Raw genomic sequence first — 20,058 nt, 5'->3', positions numbered from 1 at the left:
GGGAACTCCTAGATTTGGATTTTCATTTGTTATAAATTTTCTTTCTTCCTTAGAACTTGCTTTAGCATTTTTGTGATTCTGCTGGTGGTTATTTCTTTCATTTTTCACACATTGGAAATGTATTTACTTCCCTTGCTTGTTTGAAATATATTTTAACTGTGTATCGTATTCTAGGTTGACAGGTTTTTTTTTTTTTGGTTGTTGTTTTGCCTTTTTTTTTAATCACTTTAAGGATTTTGCTCCGTTGTCTTCTGGTTTGCACTGTTTTTAGCCAGGTGTAAACTGTAATTCTTATCGCTGTGCCTCTGTACATACTACTTCTTTTCACTATGCTCCCTCCCCGTTACTTTGCCTATTTTCTATTTATCACTAATTTTGAGGAATTTGATTATACTATGTCTTGGTATCATTAAACTATTTTTCTTATTTCTTATGCTTCATATTTCTGAGCTTCTTGTATCTCAAACTTTGAAATTTTAGCTATTATTTTTCTGATTTTTTTTCCTATCCCCTCTCACATTAAAAATTACAAACCACTCACTTGGTTTCTATTAACTTTTCTTTTTTAACCATCTTTTTCTCTCATTTCCATTTGAGAATGTTTCCTATTATTTATTCAAGAACTGGTAATCTTTTCTTTGCAATATCTAATCAGCCATTAATTACATTCAGTGTAATTTTCATTTGATGCATTTTAGCATTTACTATGTACTCAATATTTGTGTTCTCTTAAAATTCATATCCTAGAGCCTAATCCACACTGTGACAGTGTTTAGGAAAGGGCCTATAGGGAGTGATCAGGTCATGAGTATGGAGCTCTCATGAATAGGATAGGACTTTTAAAGGAGACCCCAGAGAGCTCTCTTGCTCCTTTTCAGCATGTGAAGGTACAGTGACAAGGACTATTGATGACTGGCAAAGCAGGCTCTGGCCAAATACCAAATCTACTATTATGTTTATCTTGGACTCCTAGTCTCCAGAACTGTGACAAATAAATGTTTGTTTTTGAGCCACCTAGTCTATGGTATTCTTTTATATCGACCCTGAATAAGACTTTTTAATCCCTAGACTTGTAAAATGGGTAATTTTTATATCTTCAGTGTCATATTCAATTTTTCCCTTCAGTGCTTAAACATGTAGAATAGACTTATAACAAGTGCTAATGTCCTTGTCTACTAATTCTAGTTCTGAAATTTCTGGGTATCTTTCAATTGATTGTCTTTTCTTCTTAGAATGGGTTATTTCATGGTATTTTTTAATTATTTGCATGTCTGGTAATTTTTGTTTTACTTCCTTGGGTGCAAAATATTTTCCTATTTCTATAAATATTATTGAGGTCTATTCACAGATGCAGTTAAACTACCTGGAAATAGTACACTTCCTTTATTTCTATTTATTATTGTTGGTATTTACTTTTAATTTACCCATGATTTTAGATTTACAAAAGAGTGGCAATGTTACTACAGATAGTTTCTGCTTGACTCTAAACTCATTTTCTACTAGTGTTAACATACTACAAAATGATAGTAAATTATCAAAATTACAATAATAATGTTCATAAAATATTATTAATTAAACTAAGAAATTATTCAAATTTTTCCAGTGTTATCATGGTTGGCTTTTTCCCACTCCCAGGTATAATACAGGAATTTTAAAAATATTTGTTAGTCTGTGTTGAGCTAAGTTTAATTTAGAGCTAATATTTCAATACTCTTTTGAATATTCTACCCAATGAGGGTGAATTTATGAAATCTCATGCATTGGTGGAGGTAAAAGAAACTATCTCTAGCTCAATGCGTGCTTTCGAGTTTGTTTGCTTTTGAATTATTTTCCCAGGCTTTAGAGGTTTTTCTCATATATACATATATTAGTATCAGCTAAAGACTTGAGAAGGATCCTCTTCATACCTCTAAAGTGTTATTTCTGTGTAGCTCTCTTTTCTTTGGAACTCTGCCCTATGAAATCTAGCCTTTGTAGCCTTAGCATATATCCATTTTCATCTCATCATCTCAGTAAGAAGACAAAATTCCTTGGAATCTTAGACATCAGGTAGGGAGTACAGTTATCAGTGAGGGATAGGACACAAAAAATGTGATACTGTAAAGTGGTACAGCCATCACAAAAATCAATAGGGATGTACCTCAAAAAATCAAAAGTATAACTACCATATGATCCAGGACTTTCATTTATGGGACTATATCTGAAGGATAGGAAAACACTGCCAAAGAGATATCTGCACCCACCTTTTTATAGTAGCATCATTTATAATGGCCAAGACATGGAAACCACCTCCATATCCAATGATAGGTAAATGGATAAAGAAAATGTTATATATATGGAATGGAACATACTCAGCCATAAAAAAGAAGGCATTCCTCCCACTTGTGACAAAATGTTTGGACCTTGAGGACATTATACTTAGTGAAATAAGTCAGGCAGAGAAAGATAAATACTGTATCATTTCACTTGTGTGTAGAACTTTTTAAAAAAATAACAACAAAAAAGAGAGTCATGGTAAAAGAGATCAGCTCTGTTTGTGATATGATGCAGGATAAGGAGAGAGAAGGAATTTGAACAAAGGTAGGCAAAAGGTACAAAATTCCAACTATGAGATAAATAAGTACTAAGGATGTAATATACAGCAGGATGACTATAGTTAACACTGATTTTGGTACATATGAAAGTTGTAAATAATAAATTCTAAGAGTTCACATCACAGGAAAAATACATTTTTTCTTTTTCTGATATCTATATGAGATTACTGAAGTTAACTGAATTTATTGTGGTAATAATTTTACAACATATGTAAGTCAAATTATTTATACTATATTCCTTACATTTATACTATGCTGTATATAAATTATATTTTGATAAAACTGGAAAAATTAAAATATCATGAATCATTAACACATATGCAATATATATTACACATATTATATATTATATATAATGTTAAATTATAATATTTAACACATTTTATAATACCACCACATAGAATATATTGCACATACATAGCATATGTATCAATATATTATACATGTAATTTATGTACAATATGTAATTATTACATACATATATTACATAGCACTTATATATGTTATATATATGTAATATATTACAGCATTTTAATAGTTTTGGACAAGATGGACCCTCCAAAATCTAATCTGCCAAAAAGCAAGCCAGAAAGTCTTTGTATAATTTTCTAATACTAATTCATCCTAAATCTCTGGGTGAGGGTTAAGGGAGCAAATTCCTGTGGCATGATATTTTGTTTTACTTACATACATTGGTGAATTTTTGCATCTACTTTCTTAATTGGAGTTGTTTTTGTCTGGTTTTTATATCAACTCATAAAAGGTTTTATAAAGTATATGCATATGTTTATATAACCAAATTCAACTAATAAAAGATTGTATATGGTTTTATAAAGACGGTACCTCATTTAACATCAGTCTTAGAAAGAACTTCCCTGGAAACCCCCTTCTATAGAGTTCTTTTTACCTATTCAATTTACTTATTCAATTTGAGGCTAATTAACTCAATTTTAAGATCTATATTTTTCTTCATATTTATAGATGTGTAAATTTCCAAATCACATGGATCTTCATGTACATATATAAATATATGAAAACAGTATACAAATCCATATATAAAACTATATATCAATATAGTTCTCTCTAGATCTCTACATATACATATATAACATATACAGATGTCATTCATATATACATTTTCACAGAGTAATATATATGTATATACACTATAAATATGTATGTATATACACTAGAAATATTTATATACACTAGAAATATTCACTAGAAATATTCAGCACAAACATTTAAAATTAATAAAACAGTCAACTCATCAGCTTCAAATATCCCCTACACCTTTGTCAAAATAAACTGTATCTTGTAGTGTGGCACTAATTGCCCAAGAGAAAAATGTAAATATCCCTTTCTACAAATTTCCAAAAATATTTTGCAAATCACAGCCTACAAATATACAAAACTCCTGTCATTTTCTTCATGATGATTGCCACTTCTCAAGGTTCACTTACTAATTGCCAACTCATTTTTTCAGTATAATTAGAGAGAACTCCCAAACTGAAAATTTCATATTATTCACTTTATTAAATTGTTCTTGAGATTTCAGATTCTTTTATACAAAGTTCTCCATAAGTCATTCTGAATTAGTTCTCAAGAGTACTTTCACTCTGGCTTTCCTCATGTCTTATAATTCTTCAAATTTGTCATTATGTCACCCAATCCTAGCTTTCCATCAGATTCTTTCTCCTTTGGGTACACTAACTCCTCACACTGAAATTTATTCTTCTTACTTTACTTTTTAATTTTTTTTTTTTTTAATATTTATGGCCTCACTCACAGCATATGGAAGTTTCTGGGTCGGGAACTGAATCCAAGCCACAGCTGTGATCTACACTACAACTTTGGCAAGGCTGGATCCTTTAACCCACTGTGCCGGCCAGGTATTGAAAACAAACCTCAGCAGTGACCTGAGCCTCTGCAGTCAGATTCTTAACCCAGTGCACCCCAGCAGGAACTTCCTTATTCTTCAGATGGCCTCAGAGAAGTCACTCTGATGCTTTATATATTGGGTTTATTTTAAATAACTGACATAATTCCATTAGCATAACCCCATTCACCTTTCAGCATTATTATTCAGCTTTCAAATTTGATGACAACTTTCATGATGCAAGATATTGAAAGGCATGGAGCACACTCATTCTTAACGTCCTATCTTATCTGTTTAGGATGATGTCTCCAATAGAAATAGTACTTGGTTCTTGAATTAGTAGGACACTATTGATGACATAAAAATTGTTATATTAATATAATACAACAGAAGAAAAATTAATCAGGGGTAAAGTTTTAGGAAAGACATTACAGAGACTTTTTAGTTGAGTGCTTTTTTTGTTTGTTTTTGGTTTTGTCTTTTTTGCCTTTTCTAGGACCACACCTGTGCCTTGTGTAGGTTCCCAGGCTAGGGGTCCAACTGGAGCTATAGCCACCAGCCTATGCCAGAGCCACAGCAACATGGGATCCAAGCCGCGTCTGCGACCTATACCACAGCTCACAGCAACGCTGAATCCTTAATCCACTGAGCAAGGCCAGGGATCCAACCCACAACCTCATGGTTCCCAGTTGGATTTGTTAACCACTGAGCCACGATGGGAACTCCTTTAGTTGAGTATTGAATTTTAAAGATAGGTAGATTATGAAAATAAGAACGTGTGAAAATCTGGGACGATAACTTGGGTAAAGCTATGAAGTCAGTATATTTCACATATGGGAAAAAAGGATTTGGCTGGAATATAGAGGTTGTGAAAGGAATTAATCAAGAGAATACATTTTGAAAATGAAGCTAAAATTTTGGCAAGAAAATTAATGAAATCATTATCAATTCAGTGCTACAATTATAATATGAATTGTAAAAGTTTGTATATTGGGATGTAAACATTACCCTTGATTTCTCTGGAGAATTAATTTATAGGTTAAGTAATGATTCCTTATATCCCTATAACCTGCTGAAATTAACTATTTGCGCTTATTGCCCATCTTCCCAGATTTCCTTACATTTTTATATGAGTAGTTCAAATGCATATCCCCTGCTAAAGAAAATATCTTTAGAAAATAAGCTAGTATCCCTCTGAGTCTCAAATATATATTAAAAAGTTTAATGCGAAAATAGGAAAAATTGGCCAATTCTTCACTGTAGGAGATCTCTCCTTAGTATAGAGTCATAAATTTCAAATTATTTGAACTGTAATTAATATCCTATAGCATCATAAAGATAAATCAAAAAAAAAGAAGAAGCCTGCCTAGTGACTTCATTTTTTTCTTGGCCAGGCAATTCTTTTGGAAAACAATTATCTTAATTAATTCAAATAGTGGTTTGCCAATGCCAGAACCTACAGCAGGAAGGCTGTCCTGGGAACACTGCAGAGGCAGCAGTGTGTATTTTTAACAAAAGCTTTTTAATAGCAGCTGTGACATGTAGAACTATGTTCACCAAAAACTCTGGGCAAATGAACAAGATGACTTAAGATCCATTCTTCAAGCTGACCATCTTTTTCTATATTTAAATCATGATTCTTGAAAAATGACTTACACTGACAACTGTCTATGAAATTTCAAAGTTGAAAGTTTCCTTTTTAAATAAATTAATTTCACTTCTGAAGAGTTTTGTTAAAATTTTGTAGATACAGTAAACAATAAATACATTTGCTGTGGAATTCCTGCTCAGGTGCTGTGGATTAAGAATCCAACTGCAGCTGTCAGTTTGCTGTAGAGGTCTGGGTTCAATCCCTGGCCCCACGCAACAGGTTAAAAGATCCAGTGTTGCCACAACTGCAGGTCAGATTCAATATCTGGCTTGGGAACTTCCATTTGCCATGGGTATGGACAGAAAAAAAGAAAAAGAAAAAAATACATTGGCTTTGACTTAGTTTTGGAGGAATCCATTTATAAGAATTTAAAGTTGGGATTTCTGATTGGAAGAATGATATAACTAAAATGTCTGAGGAAGAAAATCAACAAATAATACATTAAATGGGATAGACGGGATTAAGATGGCAGAATAGAAGGACTGGAGCTCAACTTCTCTCCTAAAAACAACAAAATTCTCAACTAAAGACTGAGCACTCTTCACCAAAATGGACCAGAAACCTTAAAAAAGATACCCTACTCCAGAAGAAAAAGAGGACACATCAAGAGGTAAGAGGGGGTGATTTCGTTATATAAACAACCCCATACCTCCTGGGTGGGAAGCGCCTCAGACTGGAAACTAACTGGTTCACAGAGACTCACCTACAGGAGTGAGAGTTCTGAGCCCCACATCAAACTCTCACGTGTGGGGATCTGGCACTTGGAGAAAGAGCCCCAGAGCATCTGGCATTGAAGGCCAGTGGGGCTTGTGCACAAGAGCTCCATGGGAGTGGGGGAAACAGAGACCCCATTCATAAAAGGCACACACAGACTTTCACGTGCAAGTCCCAGGGCAGAGCAAAGTCTCCAAGGGAATCTAGGTCAAACCTGACCACAGTTCTTGGAGGACATCCTGGGAAAACAGGGGTGAACATGGCTTGTTGTGAGGGAAGGGCATTGAAAGCAAAGCTTTCTGGAATATTCAGGAGCAGTGCCTTTCTCTGGAGGTGGCCATTTTGGGAAAATCTGGCCCCACCCTTCAGTCAGCTGCTGAGAAGCCCCAGGGCAAACAAAAACCCAGGTGGGATCACAGCCCTACCCCTCAGTAAACAGACTACATAAAGACCCCTCAGGCACACAGCTGCCTCTAATCCCATCCAGACACTAAGCCCCACCCACAAGAGGGATTAGAATCGCCTCCTCCTACCAGGGGGCAGGCATCAGCCCTCCCATCAGGAAGCCTACAGCAAGCCCCCATACTGACTTCAGCGACAGGGGGGCAGACATCAGAAGTAAGACAGGCTACAACTCTACTATCTGAAAGGAGGTCACCACACCAAAAACCTATAAAAATGAGAAGACAGAGGACTATAACTCAGATGAGGGAGAAAGGAAAAACTCCAGAAAAACAGCTAAGCCATGAGGAGATTCTCAGCCTCCAGGAAAAAGACTTTAGACTGTTGATGCTGAAGATGATGCAAGACATTGGAAATAAACTGGAGGCAAAGATGGATAACTTACAGGAAACAATGACCAAAGAGATACAAGATATAAAACTTAAACAAGAAGAGATGCAAAATACAATAACAAATTAAAAATTCACTAGAAGCAGCTAACAGCAGAATACAGGAGGCAGAAGAACAAATAAGCGAGGTGGAGGACAGATTAGTGGAAATTATGGATGCAGAACAGAGAAGAGAAAAAATATTGAAAACAAATGAAGAGAGTCTCAGAGAACTCTGGGACAACATGAAACGCACCAACATCCATATTATGGGGTGCCAGAAGGAGAGGAGAGAGAGAGAAAGAGACAGAAAAAATATTCCGAGAGATAATACCCGAAAACTTCCCTAACATGGGGAAGGAATCGCTCACTCAAATCCAGGAAGCACAACACGTACCATATAAAATAAACCCAAGGAGGAACACACCGAGACACATATTAATCAAACTGACCAAAATTAAAGAGAAAATCTTGAAAGCAGCTAGGGAAAAGAAACAAATAACATATAAGGGAACCCTGATAAGGCTATTGGCGGATTTTTCAACAGAAACTCTTCAGGCCAGAAGGGAGTGGCATGATATACTCAACGTGATGAAAGGAAAAACCTCCAACCAAGATTACTCTATCCAGCAAGGCTCTCGTTCAGATTTGAAGGAGAAATCAAAATCTTCACAGATAAGCAAAAGCTGAGAGAATTCAGCAACTCTAAACTAGCCTTACAGCAAATACTAAAGCAACTTCTATAGGCAGAAAAGAATAAGAGAAGAAGGAAAGGAAAAAGAACAGCAAAAACAAATCCAAAGTAATTAATAAAATGGCAATAAGAATATACATTTCAATAATTACCTTAAATATCAATGGACTAAACGCCCCAGCCAAAAGACATAGACTGGCTGAATGGATAGGAAAATAAGACCCATATATATGCTGTCTTCAAGAGACCCACTTCACTGCTGGGGACACATACAAATTGAAAGTGAGAGGTTGGAAGAAAATATTTCATGCAAACGGGGATCAAAAGAAAGCTGGAGTAGCAATACTCATATCAGACAAAATAGACTTTAAAATGAAGAATATTGTGGAGTTCCCGTCGTGGCGCAGTGGTTAACGAATCCGACTAGGAACCATGAGGTTGCGGGTTCGGTCCCTGCCCTTGCTCAGTGGGTTAACGATCCAGCGTTGCCGTGAGCTGTGGTGTAGGTGGCAGACGCGGCTCGGATCCCGCGTTGCTGTGGCTCTGGCTTAGGCCGGTGGCTACAGCTCCGATTCAACCCCTGGCCTGGGAACCTCCATATGCCGCGGGAGCGGCCCAAGAAATAGCAACAACAACAACAACAACAACAAAAAAAGACAAAAGACAAAAAAAAATGAAGACTATTTTAAGGGACAAAGAAGGACATTACGTAATGATCAAAGGATCAATCCAAGATGATGATATAACAATTTTAAATATCTACACACCCAACACAGGTTCACCACCATATATAAGGCAACTGCTAACAACCTTAAAAGGACAAATCAACAATAACACAACAATAGTGGGGGACTTTAACACCCCACTTACAGCAATGGACAGATCAACCAGACAGAAAATCAATAAGGAAACACAGGCCCTGAATGAAGCATTAAACCAGATGGACTTAATAGATATTTATAGGACAGTTCATCCAAAAGCAACAGAATACACATTCTTCTCAAGTGCACATGGAACATTCTCTAAGATTGATCATATCCTGGGCTACAAATCCAACCTCAGTAACTTTAAGAAAACTGAAATCATATCAAGCATCTTTTCTGACCACAACGCTATATGACTGGAAATCAACAACAAGAAAAAAACAGCAAAAAACACAAACACGTGGAGACTCAACATCATGCTACTAAACAACCAATGGATCACTGAAGAAATCAAAGAGGAAATTAAAAAATACCTAGCAGCAAATGACAATGAAGATATGACACTCCAAAACCAATGGGATGCAGCAAAAGCCGTTCTAAGAGGAAAGTTTATAGCAATACAAGCCCACCTCAGGAAACAAGAAAAAGCCCAAATAAACAGGCTAACTTTACATCTAAAGCTGCTCGAGAGAGAAGAACAGACAAGACCTACAGTTAGTAGAAGGAAAGAAATCATAAAGATCAGAGCAGAAATCAATGAAATAGAAACAAAGAAAACCAGAGAAAAGATCAATGAAATGAAAAGCTGGTTCTTTGAAGAGATCAACAAAATTGATAAACCCCAAGCCAGACTTATCAAGAAAAAAAGAGAGAGGACTCAAATCAATAAAATTAGAAATGAAAAAGGAGAAGTAACAACAGACATCACAGAAATACAAAGGATCATAAGAGACTACTATATGCAACTATATGCCAATAAAATGGAAAACCTAGAAGAAATGGACAAATTCTTAGAAAAGTACAATCTTCCAAGACTAAACCAAGATGAAAGAGAAAAGATGAATGGACCCATCACAAGTACTGAAATTGAAACTGTGATTAAAAAACTTCCAACAAAAGTCCAGGACCAGATGGCTTCACAGGCGAATTCTATCAAACATTTAGAAAAGAGCTCACACCTCTCCTTCTGAAACTATTTCAAAAAATTGCAGAGGAAGGGATACTCCCAAACTCATTCTATGAGGCCACCATCACCCTGGTACCAAAACCAGACAAAGATTCCACAAAAAAAGAAAACTACAGGCCAATTTCACTGATGAACATCGATGCAAAAATCCTCCACAAAATACTAGCAAACCACATCCAACAATACATTAAAAGGATTGTACATCACGATCAAGTGGAATTTATCCCAGGGATGCAAGGGTTCTTCAATATCCATAAATCCATCAGTGTGATACACCACATGAACAATCTGAAGAATAAAAACCACATGATCCTCTCAGTAGACGTGGAAAAAGCCTTTGACAAAATCCAACACCCACTTCTGATAAAAACCCTTCAGAAAGTGGGCATAACAGGAACCTACCCCAACATGATAAAGGCCATATATGACAAACCCACAGCAAACATCATTCTCAATGGTGAAAAGCTGAAAGAATTCCTGCTGAGATCAGGAACAAGACAAGGATGTCTGCTCTCACCACTACTCTTCAACATAGTTCTGGAAGTCCTAGCCACAGCAATCAGAGAAGTCAAAGAAATAAAAGGAATCCAAATTGGAAAGGAAGAAGTAAAACTATCGCTATTTGCAGATGACATGATACTATACCTAGAAAATCCTAAAGGCTCTACCAGAAAATTGTTAGAGCTCATCCACGAATTTGGCAAAGTCGCAGGATACAAAATCAATATGCAGAAATCGACAGCGTTTCTATATACTAACAATGAAAAAGCAGAAAAGGAAATTAAGGAAGCAATCCTGTTTACCATCACATCCAAAAGAATAAAATACCTAGGAGTAAACCTATCTAAAGAAACAAAAGTCCTATACTCTGAAAATTACAAGCCACTGATGAAAGAAATCCAAGATGACACAAACAGATGGAAAGATATACCATGCTCGTGGATTGGAAGAGTTAATATTATCAAAATGACTATACTGCCTAAGGCAATCTACAGATTCAATGCAATCCCTATCAAATTACCAAGGACATTTTTCACAGAACTTGAACAAAGTAGTTTAAAGTTTGTTTGGAAGCACAAGAGGCCCAGAATAGCCAAAGACATCTTGAAAAAGAAAAATGGAGCTGGAGGAATCAGGCTTCCGGACTTCAGACTATACTACAAAGCAACATTCGTCAAAACTGCATGGTACTGACACAAAGACAGACATATAGATCAGTGGAACAGGCTAGAAAGCCCAGAATTAAACCCACGTACCTACAGCCAACTAATCCATGTCAAAGGAGGCAGGGATATACAATGAAGAAAGGACAGCTTGTTCAATAAGTGGTGCTGGGAAAACTGCACAGCCACATGGAAAAGAATGAAATTAGAACACTCCCTAACACCATACACAAAAATCAACTGCAAATGGATTAAAGACCTAGATATAAGACCAGACACTATCAAACTCCTAGAGGAAAACATAGGCCAAACACTCTCTGACATAAATGACAGCAACATCTTCTCAGATCCACCTATCAGAGTATTGACAATAAAACCAAGAATACACAGATGGGACCTAATCAAACTTAAAAGTTTCTGCACAGCAAAGGAAAGCATAAACAGAACAAAAAGACAAGCCACAGAATGGGAGAAAATCTTTGCAAGTGAATCGACTGACAAGGGATTCATCTCCAAAATTTATAAACACCTCCTACTGCTCAATACCAAAAAAACAAACAATCCCATCAAAAAATGGGCAGAAGATCTAAACAGACAGTTCTCCAAAGAAGACATAAAGATGGCCAAGAAACACATGAAAAGATGTTCAACGTCACTCATTATTAGAGAAATGCAAATCAAAACCACTCTGAGGTACCACCTTATACTAGCCAGAATGGCCATCATCCAAAAGTCTACAAACAATAAGTGCTGGAGAGGGTGTGGAGAAAAAGGAACCCTAGTACTCTGTTGGTGAGATTGTAAATTGGTGCTACCACTGTGGAAAGCAGTATGGAGATTCCTCAGAAAACTAAACATAGAACTACCATTTGATCCAGCAATCCCACTCCTGGGCATCTACCCAGAGAAAACCACAACTTGCAAAGACACATGTACTCCAATGTTCATTGCAGCCCTATTTACAACAGCCAAGACATGGAAACAACCTAAATGTCCATTGACAGAGGAGTGGATCCAGAAGAGGTGGTACATATACACAATGGAATATTACTCAGCCATTAAGAAGAATGAAATACCGGCATTTTTAGCAACATGGATGGACCTAGAAACTATCATGCTAAGTGAAGTCAGCCATACAATGAGACACCAACATCCAATGCTTTCACTGACATGTGGAATCTGAAAAAAGGCCAGACGGAACTTCTTTGCAGAACAGATGCTGACTCACAGACATTGAAAAACTTATGGACTCCGGAGGAGACAGTTTGGGGGTGGGGGGATGTACCTGGGCTGTGGGATGGAAATCCTGTGAAATCAGATTGTTATGATCATTATACAACTACAGATGTGATAAATTCATTTGAGTAATAAAAAAAGATGGAAAAAAAATACATTAAATGGGCGTTCCCATTGTGGCTCAGGACAAAGAAGTCTAGCATCCACGAGGAAGCAGGTTCAATTTCTGGCCTCCCTCAGTGGGCTAAGGATCCGGTGTTGCTGTGAACTATGGTGTAGGTTGCAGACATGGCTCAGATCTGGCATTGCTGTGGTTTGGTGTAGGCTGGCAACTGCAGCTCCAATTCAACCCCTCATCAGGAAACCTCCGTATACCATGGGTGAGGCCCTAAAAATAGAAACAAAAAATATATATAATAATACATTAAATGATATTAAGTACAGAGTACTGAACTGTCACTTAAGACATAGAAATATGAGTCAGATATCGCTCTCTCAAAGAACTTTAGGTAAGTTTAAAGGAAAGATAAGAGTTTACAAAAATCAAGTATCTATAGAATTATTTCAAAACAATTGCCTCTTATTTATAATAAGGTATCTGATTAATTGGGGTGATTAAACACAAATGAAAAGCAGGCATTTTAAGTTGAAGAAAAATGTACCCTGAACATTTGTTTAAATTGATGATTCTATTATCTATGTGCTACTGAAATTAAACAATTATTTTTTAAACGTTTATGCCTCATCTAAAAGTGCTTACACACAGGCTGTCATTTTCATGCAGTTAAAATGTCATGTAATTTTTATTTTTATCCTCTTCCTTCCTTTAATACTACTAATTTAGTAGTACTGTATACTACTTAAAAAAAAAAAAAAAAAGATTGCATACTCCCTTTACCAGCTGTGAATTAAAGAATAAGAGCTTAAGAACAAGCCAGAAAACTTCTTTATATCCCCAGAACCCCTGCACTTGCCATATTACCAATACTATTTTATTGTTGGAGAAGGTAAGGTACTTGACTTCAAGCACTAAACATATCTTTATAATAACTGTTTCCTCAATTCTGAGGATAGAATCTGTCAAATTATCAGAGCTTAACTAACATTGTTGAATAAATAAAATCTGGTATTCCAGGTGTAAGTTTATAAGAACCTAGTTTAAAGATTCTTTAAAGAAACTAGAGAGACCAGGAAGTCTTGACAATGAAATTTGACTTAAAGTGATACAAGAGTCAAAAGAAGAGAATGTACCAAAGAATGCTAGATTGAAAATATGATAAAAGTATAAAAATGATGATGTTATTAAAATTGATATAATAATAATGAGAAAATCATATGTAGATAGAAGAGTCAATACAAGTTGGGGTATACTGACTGGAGACAATGGTGAAACGTTTAGTGGAAATTCTCTAGATACATATTAAAAAATGGGATCAGACTTCAGAAGAGAGTTAAGACTGGAAATACAAATGTAAGCGTATTATTTTTATTTTTTAACATATTCAAGGATGTGTGAAATTTAAAAGAAAGTGATACCTGAAAAGAGAGTGTGTTGATAATAAGGGCCTTAACATTGAGGAAAGTTAGTATCTAAGGAGAAAAAAAAGGAAGGAAGCAAAGGAACCAGGAATACTGATGGCAAAGGAATGGATCAGGTACAGAGAACAGTAAGAGGTCCTACTTGGCTTCTTTGGAAAATGATGTCAGTTATATAAATAAATAGAGTCCCTAGATAGAAATATTTAGATTGAAAATTTCAAATATGATGATTCTAATCATTTTACCCTGGGAACAAAATACTTAGTGTCAATATATGTGGTCTCACAGTCTGTCAGTGCTTTTATTTTCTTCAAAACCTAGAAATAGCTAAAGCAGGTGAAAAAAAAAGAAAACAGAGAAAAATTACAAAGACTACAATTTTGTGAACTAAAATAAAATGACTTTGTTCAGGTTGGGTTTGGCATGAAATTTGCATTACTTTTGACTCATTCAATCTCAATCTTTAATCTTAAAAATCAATGTGATTTACAGCCCACTTGCTGTTCTGATTGCCTTTTTCTCTTTTGTACTCTTAAGCTGCTTGATTGTGAAGATTTTGTTTTAGGATAAGCCCTAATTCCTTTAAAATAGACAGTTGAATCAGCAGAGTATTATAAATAATGACACCATAATGTATTTGATCTTTGAAAGAGGAACTGTCTGATTGTTGAATTTACTTTTTAAAAATATCACTTAAAAACACTCAGAGAAATGCTATGCAGTTGCCAGTTATGACTTTAGGTAACTATCCGTCTCTTTTGAAAATAGTAGAAAAATAATTAAAATTTAACTACATGTATTATATATCAAATAAAGTTCTTATCACTGGTTTGTACATCAAAAATAGTACAATGCATATAGTACATTTTGTGTCAAAAAACAGTAATGAACTATGTTTTATGATTTAGATTGCTGCATATTCATTTATCTAACATAGAAAAAGTGTCATAATGGTGCAATTACCCAGGAAATTCTCTGATGCTGTTTTCTGGGAGGAACTCTCAAAAACACCACCAGGGAGAGATAAGGGCTCTGTTGTGGGCACAGGGAGGATTTGATCTGCTAAGTACTTCCACAGGGAACTCTGGAGCTGAAATGGCAACTCAGCACCATCCCAAATTGAGTGGAAGAAACCTAGGCCTTTGTGCCCCACATTGGCCAGTCATCAGATGTGATACGCACCATAGAGGGGTTAAATTTTGAGTAAGAGAAGATTCCTTTGGGAACGATATTTGAACAAGAATTCAGCTATGTGCAGAATTCCCTGCAGCAGCAGCAAGTCTCTGAATTTTTAACAGAAGACTCTAGATCACAGAATCCACTGTATAGGAAAGATGATATATTGGATTTAATGTTTTCAAAATGCTGTCCTTTAAATCTATCTTTCAGGGGAATTTTTCTTCACTTTCCTTTCTATGGTGGACTGAATAAGAAGCTAAAATCTTTGACATTTCTCCAATCAAGAAGAGTCTTTCTCCTTCTTTCCTCCTTTCCTTCTTCTTCTGCTTTTCTTTTTTTCCCTTCCATCCTTCCCTCCCTCTTTCTTTTTTCTTTTTATGGCACAGCATAAGTAAGTTCCCACGCTAGGGGTTGAATCAGAGCTACAGATGCTGCCTACACCACGGCCACACCAACTCTAGATCAAGCGGTATCCTCAACCTATGCCAAAGCTTGCAGCTACAGTGGATCCTTAACCCACTGAGCTAGGCCAGGGATCAAAACTGCATGCTCAGTGACACTAAATTGATTTACAATGTTGTGACATTTTCTTTTGCACAGCAAAGTGACCCAGTCACACACATACATAATCATCTTCACCTATTATCTTCCATCATGTTCTATCTCAAGAGACTGGAAATAGTTCCCCATGCTATACAGTAGAACCTCATGTTTTATCCATTCTAAATGTAATAATTTGCACCTAGGAAGTGGCCTATAGCTGCTTTAACAAGTAAAATACAGTAGATATAGCACCATGCTGATTCCAGGGCCATTCTTCAAGAAAATAGTCAGATTTTGTCCTGTTCCTTAAAGACCTGAGCTGCCATGTGAGAAGTCTAACTTTCTGACGGAAACACCTGAACACCCCTCGTGGATACTATGATACCTCATGGAGATTCTTTAAAAGTAGTCTTAGGTACAAATGAATGGTCAATTCATTTTGTCTTTTGAATTGTCTTTCAGATATTATTTCAGAGCCCATTAATCCTCCTTAAGCAAGAATAGCAAAAATATCCTACTTAGGGATACATCAGAATTATTCCTCATCTGCCCCCTTGCTGGTCCTTGCTTATCCAGTAAAATATATTGCTGAGGATTGCAATTAGTTTCTAACATCAATTAAACAGAAGTCTTGTTAAGAGGAAAAAAGAGGGGGGAGAGAGAGAGAGAGAGAGAGAGAGAGAGAGAGAGAGAACCAGAGAGAGAAAGTTGAGTAGGATAGGAAGAGATAGAGAGATAGACAAATTGTATTCAATGTTTCAGTTTATTTGCTGATTCTTATTTATCTTGTCTCATTTTATTTTATGTACTGGATTGCATGGCCTGTCTCCACATAGACATGCCTTCCAGAATCACATGGAAGCTAATTTATTTTCAAGTTTTCATTTTACATAACCTTTTCATAAACATTAATGTGCAAGAACAATGGTATTTTGAGCAAAGTTTTACCCAACAAAGTTATTCTCAATTTCTCAAAAGGTGTTCTCTTCTCACTGTATAGTCACATGGTATCTGGATTCCTGCACTTCCAGCAGGCAGGTTTGTCACTGGTTCATGACTGGTATGAAACGGGACTGTGTCAGTGTCTTTGGGTTGAAAGTCAATAGTACGATTTTCAGAGACGAGAAAAAGAATATTCGCTTCTGATAAGAATTTTATTATAATATAAAATAATATGTAATTACTACTTTATTTTATGTATTTTTATATTTATATATTAATATATAAAATAACATATTTATTATATAATTATATAAAATAATTATTTTTAGATTTGAATATTTGATGGGAGGAATAATAATAGTTCTTGATTTTATTAAAGAATATATTAGTAATGCTGCCAATAATTTGAATATCTATCCAAAATTTTATGAAAGATGAGTTCAACATTTATTTTAGGAAATTGTGCTTTTTAACATTTTGCTTTGGAACATTTCAATCACATATAAAAGGAGAAAGAGTAGGTTAACGGACTTCCATACACATACAATAAAGATTTAGTTATCATCAAATTCAGCTATTCTTTCTCCTTTATATGGCTATTTTCTCTTCCTGCCCCAGATAACCTGGATTCTTCCTGGAATCCAAGACTTTACATCATCTCATATGTAACTGTTACAGTATGCATCTCTAAAAATAGTTCCTTCTTGAAGTTCCCATCATGGCTCAGCAATAACCACCAACCTGACAAGTATCCATGAGGACACAGTTTTGATACCTGGCCTCGCTCAGTGAGTTAGGATCTGGTGTTGCTGTGAGCTGTGGTGTTGTTTGCAGACGTGAGTCAGATCTAGTGTTGAAATGGCTGCTGTGTAGGCCAGCAACTACAGCTCTGATTTGACCTCTAGCCTGGAAACTTCCATATGCAGTGGGTCCAGCCCTAAAAAGACCAAAAAAAAAAAAAAAAAAGTTCCTTCTTAAAATGATAGCCAAAATACCATTCACATACATAACTATATAATGTAATATCTAGGCTGTGCTCGTATTTTCTTATCACATAAAAGCTATATTTTTTTGAAACTTTAATTTCCATGATTCAAATAGTTTAAATATATCTTGTCTTTTTAATCTGTATATATCTTTCCTCTTTTTAGCTTGCAATTTATTTGTTGATAAAATTAGGTCAGTTTCCTATGGGACAACTACTTGCCTGGAGGATAAAATGTCAGTAACTTAGCAGGTATACATTCCAATCATCCATTCTTTCATCTACCCAAATGTTCACTCAACATTTTTTTGTCTATCTATCCATCTATTTTAGCTATTATATAACAATTAATATTTTAGTGTCAATACAGAGAAAATCTTGACCCAACTATAAAGGCAAAGGCAGATTATGCTTTGGTGAAATGATGAGGTTTGTGTTTGTAAGAGCAAAGCAATTATAAAATAAATATTCTTAGCCTTTCCCTTAACCACGCCAACCAAGAAAGTTTCCGTCTTTGATTGCTTGATATTTTTCTTATTTCTCAAATGCTGAGAAAAATCACCCTTGGCAATTTTTGAAGGGGATCTTTCTGATGAAGAAATTTAAAGAAATGATAAATTGTAAAAATAAAATGATTAAAGTCTAAGGATGGAAACAAGGTAGTCTAGCTGATGGATTGTGAGTTCTGGGTAAGTTGGAAAATTATTAAGTGCTGTAGGAGGCCAATATATAGTGATAAATTGGAGAACCAATAAATGCTTTTGGTTAATTTGAAAGACATGTTTAGTGGGAGTAAGAAATACTCAGGGATTTCCCATCATGGTGCAGTGGAAACGAATCTGACTAGGAATCATGAGGTTGCAGGTTCAATCCCTGGCCTAGCTCAGTGAGTTAAGGATCTAGCGTTGCTGTGAGATGTGGTGTAGGTCACAGATGCGGCTCGGATCTGTCATTGCTGTGGCTGTGCTGTAGGCTGGCAGCTGCAGTTCTCCTTCAACCCCTAGCCTGGGAATCTCCATATGCCATGAGTGCAGCGCCCCCCCCCCCCAAAGAAATTAATACTCTGAAATAATTTAAGTTTCTGGATAATGTTATTTTCAAATTCTAGTATATGTGAACACTCTATATGCTGAGAAAATAAAGATTAAATGTGGGTTTGAGGGATTTAAGTGGACCTGAGTCAAAAATCATAGATATTGAGCAAGTCAAGGAGTGTGAGAGCTTCTATGATGAATGAATCATCCATGGGGAAGTGAAGTCTTCCACAGTGGTGCACAAGCCAAATGTATAAATGATATACAGTCTTCACAGTTGTGGACTTCACAGTCCTTGACTTGTTCAATTTCTCGTTGACTTGCTCAAACGTCAATATACGAATTTTCCAAAATAACTTGTTGAGGAAACATTTAGAACTATGTGTTTTGATGGACAAAATGAAACGAGACAGAGGGTGCACCACAGATGATATAAGAGTCTTGAACAACAACAAAAAAATTGCAAGTAAGTCTAGGAAACTAGACTGGGAGAGGAATGGAAAGATAAAAAATATGACCCTGTCTCCTTGCTTGTGGGAGAAAATAGATGTAGGAATATCAACGGATCCCACCTAACCTGGAGTTCCAGAAGACTCTTTCTTCATGCTATGGCAGGATTCAATTAAGGTAGATAATTATGGGAAGTAATTAAGACATTGAAGATGTGATTAAATTTATGATAGAAGAAACTCAAATCTAACCCACCAATGTGATTAAATTTATGATAGAAGAAACTCAAATCTAACCCACCATGCATCATTCCTGCTTTGGTGTTCAATGGATGACCCCTGGATGTCCTCACTTCACTAGAGCAGTGGTTTTTCCATTTTATTTGCACACTGGAGTCATCTGCTGACTTTGGGTTCCCATTCTTAGACTCTTGTTTTAATTATTTTAGGGACAGCCTAGATCTTGGAAACGTTGAACTATTGTGTGCATTCCTGGTGATGTATGCATGTGCTAAAGATCTAACATCAGCCTAGAAAGTAAATAACCATTCAATATACATATGCCTTTGAAATTTTTGTAGAAAACTAACCTAGTTGAGACTTGGGATCTAGTATGTACTGAGAATACAGTGGTTATTATGATTAATGAGATTGTCACTTAGTCCTTTGGATTATATTGAGTTGATTTAGGAGAGACTTTCTTTCACCCTATCAATATATACTTTTGAAATATTGC

This window comes from Phacochoerus africanus, chromosome 11 (genome assembly GCF_016906955.1).
Source record: "Phacochoerus africanus isolate WHEZ1 chromosome 11, ROS_Pafr_v1, whole genome shotgun sequence".
NCBI classification, from domain to species: Eukaryota; Metazoa; Chordata; class Mammalia; order Artiodactyla; family Suidae; genus Phacochoerus; species Phacochoerus africanus.
The sequence above is the reverse complement of the archived record's forward strand: the minus strand, read 5'-3'. Positions refer to the sequence as shown.